Here is an 11,582-nt window from a genome sequence, read left to right as displayed (position 1 = left end):
GTACAATTCTCAGCTGAATTCTGCAGAGTTAGTCTAGTGGCGTGCTGTAGCAGATTGCCTCTGGAGTGATGCTGTGTATTCTCAGAACCCAAAAGCATTATCACATTGTAGCAGAACTGGACTGTCGCATATATAATATTCTGTATTTTTCTGTTTAAAACCAAGTGGTTTTCCAGTCTTATATCTTCTGTATACACAGTATACCCAATACTAAGAGCCTAACTACCATGTCACCTTTAATATACAGTATGTATAAACATTTTATGTTGATTAGCTTGCTTTTTTGATAAATAAACAGATACGTTTAATAATTTGTTACTATAGTCAAGACTATGTTCCATGGCATTTTCTGCTAGACCTATTTTTAAAATAATTTTAATGGTGTTCTAGTTACATAAAGTCAAAAGCACAACATATTCCCCAACCATTTGGAAATACTGTAGGTGCCAGTCACTCATTGCCAGAGCTCAAACCCTCAACCACCACTCTCCCAAAAAACATCCCTTAGTATCATTGCTAAAAACGTTGATTGCAATATTTTCCTATCAACTGCAAACAAATAAAGAAAATAGAACCAATTCAAATGAATATTAGTTTGGAAATAACCTTTTCGTCTATCTTTCATATACATACGTGCATGCTGATGTGTAGAATGATAAACAGCTATTAAGCTATTTCTGGCATGCATGGTAAGGAGCTACCAGAATAACCTCAATAAAAGCTTGGAAAGGCAACAATAAAATATGCAATGAGGCACAGAATGAAGTACTGACAAGGCACAGCTATTAGTTTTAGATCACTCACTGAGGGTGAAAAGTTCAAGCTAGGCTTGCTGCCATTTTCTTACTATCAATACTCCTCCAGACCCCAGCTGACAATGAGAAATACTGCCTGGACAACACTGAATATGTATGATCTCTGCACACCGCATTTGTGATACTGATTGCAGACAAAATCATTTTTTTTCTTAAGCACAGTCTTTAAGGACAGTTCAGAAATTGTTTTTTCTTTTACCAAACGTTCCTCAAACAGTCAATAAGCTCAGTAATGACAGATATTCAACAATGTTGTATTGTTTACACAAGCTTTACACATACTATACAGAAATGAGCTTTTAGTGCAGTGTGTGTACATGTACTGTATGTGCGTAAGAATGGGAAGGGAGGGCTGTAGATTGTACAAGTTAATAAAAAGCAAAACAGTTAAAAAGAATATATGGTTCAAATGAACATATATAGTGTTTGTTTTTAGGAATTTTAATTTAATAATTTAATACCAGTGCAAAATAACATAGTTTAAACAAAAGACATAACTTGCCCTTAAGCACAGAAACATCCCATGAGATCTTATGGTGTAATGTCTGGAAAGCACTGGGGAAAAAAATGAAGAATTATTTTAAGGAAATCAGTAAGTAAATGAAACAATAGAAATAACATATTGCATATGTACAGTAATCCTTCAAGCAATGTATATTGTATCTGAAATCTGGATGATATACAGTGCCTTGCGAAAGTATTCGGCCCCCTTGAACTTTTCAACCTTTTGCCACATTTCAGGCTTCAAACATAAAGATATAAATTTTTTATTTTATGTGAAGAATCACCAACAAGTGGGACACAATTGTGAAGTGGAACGAAATCTATTGGATTTTTGAAACTTTTTTAACTAATAAAAAAATGAAAAGTGGGGCGTGCAAAATTATTCGGCCCCCTTGCGTTAATACTTTGTAGAGCCACCTTTTGCTGCGATTACAGCTGCAAGTCGCTTGGGGTATGTCTCTATCAGTTTTGCACATCGAGAGACTGAAATTCTTGCCCATTCTTCCTTGCAAAACAGCTCGAGCTCAGTGAGGTTGGATGGAGAGCGTTTGTGAACAGCAGTTTTCAGCTCTTTCCACAGATTCTCGATTGGATTCAGGTCTGGACTTTGACTTGGCCATTCAAACACCTGGATACGTTTATTTGTGAACCATTCCTTTGTAGATTTTGCTGTATGTTTGGGATCATTGTCTTGTTGGAAGATAAATCTCCGTCCCAGTTTCAGGTCTTTTGCAGACTCCAACAGGTTTTCATCCAGAATGGTCCTGTATTTGGCTGCATCCATCTTCCCCTCAATTTTAACCATCTTCCCTGTCCCTGCTGAAGAAAAGCAGGCCCAAACCATGATGCTGCCACCACCATGTTTGACAGTGGGGATGGTGTGTTGAGGGTGATGCGCTGTGTTGCTTTTACGCCAAACATATCGTTTTGCATTGTGGCCAAAAAGTTCGATTTTGGTTTCATCTGACCAGAGCACCTTCTTCCACATGTTTGGGGTGTCTCCCAGGTGGCTTGTGGCAAACTTTAGACGAGACTTTTTATGGATATCTTTGAGAAATGGCTTTCTTCTTGCCACTCTTCCATAAAGGCCAGATTTGTGCAGTGTAAGACTGATTGTTGTCCTATGGACAGACTCTCCCACCTCAGCTGTAGTTCTCTGCAGTTCATCCAGAGTGATCATGGGCCTCTTGGCTGCATCTCTGATCAGTCTTCTCCTTGTCTGAGCTGAAAGTTTAGAGGGACGGCCAGGTCTTGGTAGATTTGCAGTGGTCTGATACTCCTTCCATTTCAAGATGATCGCTTGCACAGTGCTCCTTGGGATGTTTGAAGCTTGGGAAATCTTTTTGTATCCAAATCTGGCTTTAAACTTCTCCACAACAGTATTACGGACCTGCCTGGTGTGTTCCTTGGTCTTCATGATGCTCTCTGCGCTTTCAACAGAACCTTGAGACTATCACAGAGCAGGTGCATTTATACAGAGACTTGATTACACACAGGTGGATTCTATTTATCACCATCAGTCATTTAGGACAACATTGGATCATTCAGAGATCCTCGCTGAACTTCTGGAGTGAGTTTGCTGCACTGAAAGTAAAGGGGCCGAATAATTTTGCACGCCCCACTTTTCATTTTTTTATTAGTTAAAAAAGTTTCAAAAATCCAATAGATTTCGTTCCACTTCACAATTGTGTCCCACTTGTTGGTGATTCTTCACATAAAATAAAAAAATTATATCTTTATGTTTGAAGCCTGAAATGTGGCAAAAGGTTAAAAAGTTCAAGGGGGCCGAATACTTTCGCAAGGCACTGTATATAGCATAGAATCTTTCATCTTTAGTTCGGCCAAGGACCACAATCTTTCAGATACACTTAAAATACTGTATTATACTTGCTTTTCTCATAAATTTTACATGCTTCTTCTGTCCTCTTTTGGTACAAATGCTTAAGCTAAGATGAAAGAAGAGGACCTTCTAAAGGTACATACTGTATTACTTCACTTCTGAAGGTAATTACCAACTTAAGGGCGCTGATGGAGGATGATCATAGTTGATCAAGCTTGTGATGCATACTTCCGAGAGACATACTGCCACTTGATTTGCAAAATCCTCCACAACTAACATCAAATAATAAGACTCCAGTCCTCATAAATATCTCCTCTATGTTGTCCATGTTTTATCCTAATAACGTAGACATAAGTAAACAAAATCAACAGTTCAGTTTCAGTTTTATCATTGCAATTCTCAAATGCCCATCTGATAGCCAAAGCTTTCAGATCTCATGTGACGCTGGATATGTTTGTTAAAATCAGCCTTCTGTGAATGAAAACTCCCAAGGTAAGAGAAGTGTTCTACATTCTCCAGGCTCTCTTTGTGACTAGATAGTGTCCTGTTTTCTCCATCATCCTCTCAATTTGTTGAGAACTATTTGGATGTATTTCTGTCAAGGTACATACTACAGCATAATCAGTGTTCTGGAATATAATTCCAGAAATTGGAGGATTTGTGGACTGGAGGCATTGAAGATGAAATATTTTGCCATCGATATGGCACATCAAAATTGATTACAAACTCCAGCAAGGAGTTTGTAATAAAATGGAGCATAGCACTCAGAAATATTGAATACAGTGTGGGGGCAATGACATGCCCTTGTTTTATTCCTGACTTCAAAGGCCTTTTTTGCACACAGACAGAGGCCACTGAACTAGTTGTGTGGCACATTAAGGTAATGTTGGGCACCTAATCTAATTTAGGTTTGCCATACAAAATATTTGAATACTTGTGCAATCATGTCTTTTCCATTTTTCTTTCTTTTGAAATATGGATTTACTTCTTTCTTTGTGTTTGAATATGTGGAGTATGTATATAATTGCTAGGTCAAATAATAATAAATGAATAATCATTAATTGCTTGATGAAAGTGTCATGACTGCATGCTTTAAAGCAACAAAATGTGAAAACAGTGTAAGGGTCTAAATACATTTACAAGGCATTGTACATTCACAAATGTCCTGGATGTTTGAAATGATTACTATTGGAAATAAATCAGTTTCATTACAAAACCTGAAAATATCTTCTTGGTTACTTGTGTAATTGTATTATACCCAATATAGCAAAATGGTTTGCAAACGTGCAAATGTGAAAGTGATCCTAGTAATGCTTGTGAGTTTCTGCACCTACTGTATAACCGTTGGGACAAAAACCTTGGAAAAATCTGCACTAATCAAACATGAACTAAAATGTGTCAAATTTCACAAGCTAGACCCTAAAAAGAGCATAAGGATGTTGTCAGCAGAAACAAAATTGTCCAAGGTCATGAGATGCTATGGTCAACAATCTGCAGTAGATATATATCCACGTGGGTTTAACTGATGAAACAGCAAGGGCATTCACCCTTGCTCAAGATTGGTATGTTGATTTGAGTCAACTCCAGGATCAACATAATCTTGCATATATACTTTAATTTCACTATGGCCAAAAAACAAGAATGGTACCAGAGTCTACCATACACATACAGTAGATAGATAGATGATAGATACTTTATTGAACCCGTGAGGGAAATTGCAGTGCAACAGCAGCTTTACACAGACAACACAGCCACGTGTAACGAATGATACAATAATAATAATATACAATACATACAATCCAATCAGTACAGTGAGGGGTGCACTAAAAGAGTTACTCACAGTCCAGACACACAAAGAACAAACTAGAACAGAACAGTACTCAGAAAAATCTTATCACACATATGAATATATATATAGATGCAAATATAGATATAGATATAAATATAAATGTATTGCATGGGTCCCTGGCATATATCGCACAAAAAAAAGTTGTAAACGGGAAAAGAAAGAGAACAGATGTAGCAGTAGATGTGTAGATGCGTTCAGTCCAGAAACAGGTCACTGTCAATGTTGCCTCTGCCCAGACGCAAGGTGGATGCGTTGTACAGTCTTATGGCAGAAGGCAAGAATGACCTCCTGTAGCGCTCCCTGTCGCACCGTGGTTGAATCAGTCTATTGCTGAACGTGCTCTTCATTTCTACAAGCCTGTCATAGAGGGGATGGGAGATGTTGTCCATGATGGCCTCTAGTTTGGACACCATTCTCCTCTCAGCCACTACCTCCAAGGGGTTGAGGTCAGACCCAATGACAGAGCTTGCTCTCCTGATGAGCTTGTTCACACATGATGGTTTGGTGCTGAATATCCAGCACAGAACAATGTGTCATGCTTAGGCATGACCACATTCCAACAGAAACTGGCAAACTGCTTTTTTTGGTGACAAGCTACGGTTTAATCTGTTCTGGCCTGGTGGTAGTCAAAGAATTTACCGCAAATGCAGAGAAAATACCAAAAATGTTGTGTTGCGGAGATTGACTGGTTCACTTGTTATGGGAATGCAATACTGTATGGATCAAGATCACAGTGTTTAATTGATGGTTCTTGAATGAGCAATGTTATTGCTCAACATGTTGCACCTTAATTAGCACATTTTCATTTGTACATAATAACAAATGGCTGCATATTGCACCAATTTTTCAGACCTTCCTGTCATGGCACAACATGCATACAGTATCATTGAACTTGACCAGGTATGCTAACACTTTTTGCTGAATGGAATATTATTTCCTTAAGAAAAATAAAAGCTCTTGGATACCACACGGAGTATGTGCATTGATGCGCATAAAATGACGGACACACAAGATATTGAACTTCTTCTTTGCAAAAATATGTTATATCCTTTAATTTGGAAATAAGTTCAAACATTATTGCCTGATAATTACCCCACCATTATGAGCACTCAATTAGTTTTTATAAGATATATGTTTTGTCCTTGTAAAAAAGTACTGCACTACAAAGTAAAATCCTTAAAGTACTGCAGTTGTGTGTGGTTGTCAGAAAAAAAATCAGTAGATTATTAAATGTTTATTAACCCAACAATTTCATGAAATACAATGTTTACATTGTTGAGACAGGATGTTGTTACCACATTGCACACTAACACACTAAAAACTCTCTACGATGACTTTACAGTGATGACATGGATTTCCAAAATCAAGCACTCAAAATGCACTCTTTTTTCATCAACAGAGGATACCCCCTTGCAAAGGAGCTCACTGTATCACCTGCAAGTACATATCTAACACCACACTCATTCAAGGCCCCTCAGGACAATTCCGGATTACTCAGATGACATCTTGTCCCTCCAGCAACCTTATTTACTGTACCTCTTGCAGGAAATACCAAGCCATCTACATTGGGTTGTGACAGAGCAGTCTGTCACTGTGGCAAATGGAACATGGTAGGAGAGGGGTGGCAGAAGTTAACAGAGCTTATGTTTTTCTAAAATACAAGAGTGCGTCAGCTATCACCAATCTACCCTGTTTGTTTCTCAGCCTGCGAGTGCACACCCAGGTTGTGGAAAGGAGGGGAAACTAAAGGTAGAGAACACTATGTTTAGAGAAATGGCACTAAAGAAACAAAGCATAGTGTAGAATGCCACTACCTTACCTCTTAACAGCACTGCATGAGAGGAGAAGCCAGTGCCTATTTGTTTGGAGGGGTCCTCAGAAAGGTCAAAAGGTTGCAAACAGATAGGAGACTGGTTATATGCCTGAAACTTATCTAGTGGAACATACCATTGCTGGAATGCTGAGAGGGGAGGTTATCAGAGCCTAATGTTGTTGCTAAAAATGGCAACCAGGTATAGAAGATCTAATGAATGTCTGTCCTGTGTATTGTAGCGTATTGCAGGTTCTTTTTCAGAACTAAAGAACAGTGGAGACGCGATTAACCAAGCACTGGCTTTATTTTACAACCACACCAAAACCAAACACAGGATCTACACACACATGAGGAGACTGACGAACACGTACACACATTTAGGGTGGTAATTACCTAACAACACACTCTACTTTTACAGGACTACACAGGGCACTAGAATTACTAGGACATTATTTACACAGGCAGGGTCAGCCGCTGGTCATCGTGCTGACCCTCAGACTCTTCCCGGCTACCACTCCCAGCATGCCCAGCGGTACTACGAGCGCCTAGGGGCGCTTCCTCCTCACCACCAGGCGAGGGCGTTACACTGCCCCCACCTGAAGCGTCTGGCGTCTCGCCGACGTCGAACACCCCCCTCAGGCTGTACTCGTATTCGGCCAACTGCTGCGGAACCCTGCGTGAGCGGCCGCTGCGCCGCGGTGACGGCTGGCGATCCACGGACGCCCCACTATCGGCCGGCTCCGGCCCCGGCTGCTCCTCTGGAGCCTCCCCACACGGCTCCTCCTCCCGGGCCCGGTAGGGGGCCAGGCGGTCTCGGTGCAGGACCACCACTCTCCCCCGTGTTCGCAACCGGACACGGTAGCAGACCTCGCCCACCACCCCGAGTACCTCAGCGGGCCCCTCCCACGACGGCGCCAGCTTAGGACTGAGGCCTTTGCGGCGCCGCGGGTTGTACACCCAAACCGAGTCCCCGGGCTGGAAGGCAGGCCCCCTGCAGCGCAGGTCGTAGTACCGCTTCTGCCGGACCCCCGCCTGTGTCAGGTGGGTCCGTGCAAAGCTGTGCACCCGCTGCATCCGCTGCCGCAGGTCCCACTCGTAGTCCGGTCCAGCCGGCGGTGCCGACCCGTCTCCGGGCGGCGGGCCGAAGACCAGGTCCACCGGTGTTCGCATTTCCCGGCCCAGCATGAGCGAGGCCGGGGTGCACCCGGTGGATTCCTGGACCGCGGTCCTGTACGCCCAGAGCGCAAGGGGGAGGTGGCGGTCCCAGTCCCGTTGGTGCCGGGACACCAGGGTGGCCAGCTGGGTGGCGAGCGTCCGATTAAACCGCTCTACCAACCCGTCGCTCTGGGGATGCAGCGGGGTGGTCCGCGTCTTAGTAATCCCCAGGCGCTGGCACACCCTGGCGAAGACCTGGGACTCGAAGTTACGCCCCTGGTCACTGTGTAACTCCTCCGGCACCCCCAGCCTGGCAAACATCCCCTCCAGCAGTGCATCGGCCACCGTGGGGGCACTCTGGTCCGGGAGGGCGTAGGCCTCCGGCCACTTCGTAAAGTAATCCATAGCCACCAAGACGTAGCGGTTCCCGGCCTCGGTGCGCGGAAACGGGCCCAAAACGTCCACTCCCACCCGCTCCATAGGAGCCCCCACCTGGTGTTGTTGGAGGGGGGCCCGAGAGCGCTCGGGGGGACCCTTCTGCGCCACGCACACCGCACACGTTCGGCAGTACCGATCCACGTCCCGGTGGCAAAGACCCCAATAAAAATGGCCTCGGAGACGCTGCAGGGTTTTTTTACCGCCGAAGTGCCCCACACCCGGTTGGCCGTGCACCGCTCGGAGCACCGCCCCGCGGAGCGACCGAGGCACCACTAGCTGCCACCGTACCTCGCCACTGGAGGGTACCCGCCACCCCCGGCGCAGCACCCCGTCCTTTACCTCCAAGGCCTCCCACAGGGCGCAGAGGGCCTTGACGGACTTCGGGTGCGGGGCGAGCTCCTCTCGTGTAGGCCGCACTCCTGCTGCCCTCCAGCGGAGCACCGGGCCCACGTCAGGATCAGCTGCCTGACGCTGCGCCAGGTCTGGCAGGCCCACCCCCAGCGGCCCCTCCCGGGCCGTGGCCGCGGCGCTCACCCCCGCCACGGTGCGGACAGCCTCCTCACGCTGCTCCCGCCGGGCGCAGTGATGGCAGTCCGCGGCCTCGCAGGGGCGTCGCGAGAGAGCGTCGGCATTGAGATGGCGAGACCCCGCACGGTGCACGACAGTGAAGTCGTACTCCTGCAGGATCTCTATCCATCGCGCCATCTGTCCCTCTGGCTCCTTAAAGTGGAGCAGCCAGGTGAGGGACGCATGGTCGGTCCTCAACCGGAACCGGGTCCCGAACAGGTACGGCCTGAAATGGTGGACCGCCGCCATCACCGCCAGCAGCTCGCGACGGGTCACGCAGTAGTTCCGCTCAGGCCTAGTCAGAGCCCGACTGTAGTAAGCCACTACGCGCTCCCCATCCGGCCCCTCCTGCGCCAACACCGCCCCCACCCCCGAGTCACTCGCGTCGGTGTCGAGAATATACGGCAACCGCGGGTCGGGGTAGGCCAGCACGGGGGCCCCCACCAGAGCTTCGCGCAACCGGCCAAAGGCAGTCTCACAGCCCGAGTCCCAGTCAAAACGGCGGCCCTTGTCGGTGAGGCGGTGCAGCGGGGCGGCGATGCTGGCAAAGTCCCGGACGAACCTCCGATAGTACGAGGCCAACCCCAGAAAGCTGCGGAGCTCCGCGACGGTGCGTGGAGTCGGCCAGCCCCTCACTGCAGCGACCTTACCTGGGTCCGTAGCCACCCCTCGCGGTCCAACAACATGTCCCAGGAAGGTCACCTCCCGCCGCAGGAGCTCGCACTTGCGGGGGTTGAGCCTCAGGCCAGCACGGCGGATGCAGGCCAGCACCGCCTGGAGGTTCGTCAAGGCCTGGTCGAAACTCCGTGCATGAACCAGCAGATCGTCCAGATATAACACGCACTGGTTCCGCGGGACCGATGCCAGCACCCTCTCCATCAGCCTCTCGAACGTCGCCGGGGCATTGCACAGGCCAAAAGGCATGACAGTAAACTGCCAGAGGCCCTGGCCGATGGAAAAGGCCGTCTTCGGGCGAGCATCGGGAGCAAGCGGTACCTGCCAGTAGCCGCAGCGGAGGTCCAGGGAGCTGAACCAGGTCGACCCGGTGATGTAGTCCAGGGCGTCATCTATCCTCGGCAGGGGGTAGGAATCTTTCCGGGTGACCTCGTTCAGCTTGCGGTAGTTGACGCAGAACCTCCACGAGCCGTCTTTTTTTTTAACCAGTACGGCTGGCGCCGACCACGGGCTCGCGGAGGGCTCAATCACCCCCGCTGCGGCCATCTCCCGGATCTTTTCCTCGGCGGCGGTCCGCTTGGCGTGGACCATGCGTCCTGGTGGGATGCGGATGGGCCGAGCGTCGCCGGTGTTGATCTCGTGTTGGACCAGGGCAGTGCGGGTGCAGTCCTCATCCCTCGCCGCAAAGAGGTCTTCGTTCTGGGCGAGTAGCTCCCGGAGCCGCTGCCGCTGGTCCTGATCAAGGCCCTCGCAGCTCCGCTGGAAGAGGTCCTCAACGGCACGCTTCGCTTCCACGCAACGCTCGGCCCCCGCCGCCGCCTTGTCTGGCCCCCCGGCCGACTCAGGGGCAGGATCCGGCACGCTCGCTCCCCGGCTCGCAGGCCTGGTCTGCCCCGGCGACTGACGCCGCCGCCGCCGCCTCTTGTTCCCCCGGCTCTGGCAAGCCCGCGTCCCTCGGCCTTCGCCGGACCTGCCCTCCACCAGGTGCAGTCGCTCCCCCTGCCACACCAACTCCTGCCGGTCCAAGTCCAACCTGGCCCCCACTCGCTGCAGTAGGTCCAGCCCCAGAATGCAGTCCTCCTGGATGGGTGCAAGGTAGCAGGGGTGGCGCACCGTCGCTGCACCCAGACGGAAGGCAAGCACCCGTTTCCCCCGGACTGCAGCGAGCTGTCCCGTCACGGTCCTCAGCCGCAGGCTGGAGGCCTCCCATCCTGGGGGGTTGGTGCCCTCGGTGTCGGGGAGAACGCCCGGCCGAAGTAGGGTCACTGATGAACCGGTGTCGAGTAGGGCCAGGCAGGGTTGGTCCTCAATCCGGCAGTGGAGGTACAGGCCCCGGCTACAGCCGACTCGCCCCACGGTGGCGTGAGGGGCGCCGGTTTTTACAGCGCTCTCCGGAGCGGGGGTTGAGGTGTTCACGGGCGGCCTTCCCCGCGCTGAGCCGCCCCGTTCCCGTTTCCCGACGCCGATCGAGCGAGGTTCGGGTGCCCGGCAGAACCGGGCTCGGTGTCCTCTTTTCCCGCAGCGGTCGCAAATCAGCGTGCGGGGCTGTTCCGCGGCGGTCGCTGCACGGGCTGGCTCCTCTTCCCCCTCGCTGGATTCCTCCGTCGCCGCCTCGGTCAGCCGGCAGGGCGCACTGCATCTGCTGGCGCTGCCAGTCACCCCGAACACTACCTCAGCCCGTGTAGCAAGGGCCAAGGCCTGCTCCAGCGATGTTGGCGCGGCCAGCTGCACGTAGCGCCGCAGCTCCTCGGGTGAGAGGGCCTTGAGAAAGGCCTGGAGAGCCATCTCCAGCTGCGCCTCCCGGGGGAAAGTTGGGTATCCTCTGCGGGCGAGGAACATGACATCCGCGGCGACCGGGCCCAGTCGCTCTCCTGGTCGGCGCCGCCGCAGGGCCAGCCTCTCCCGCATCAAGTCCGGCGCCTCCTC

The sequence above is a fragment of the Lepisosteus platostomus genome, chromosome 4 (genome assembly GCF_059453375.1).
Source record: "Lepisosteus platostomus isolate fLepPlt1 chromosome 4, fLepPlt1.hap1, whole genome shotgun sequence".
NCBI lineage: Eukaryota > Metazoa > Chordata > Actinopteri > Semionotiformes > Lepisosteidae > Lepisosteus > Lepisosteus platostomus.
This window is presented reverse-complemented; position numbering follows the sequence as displayed.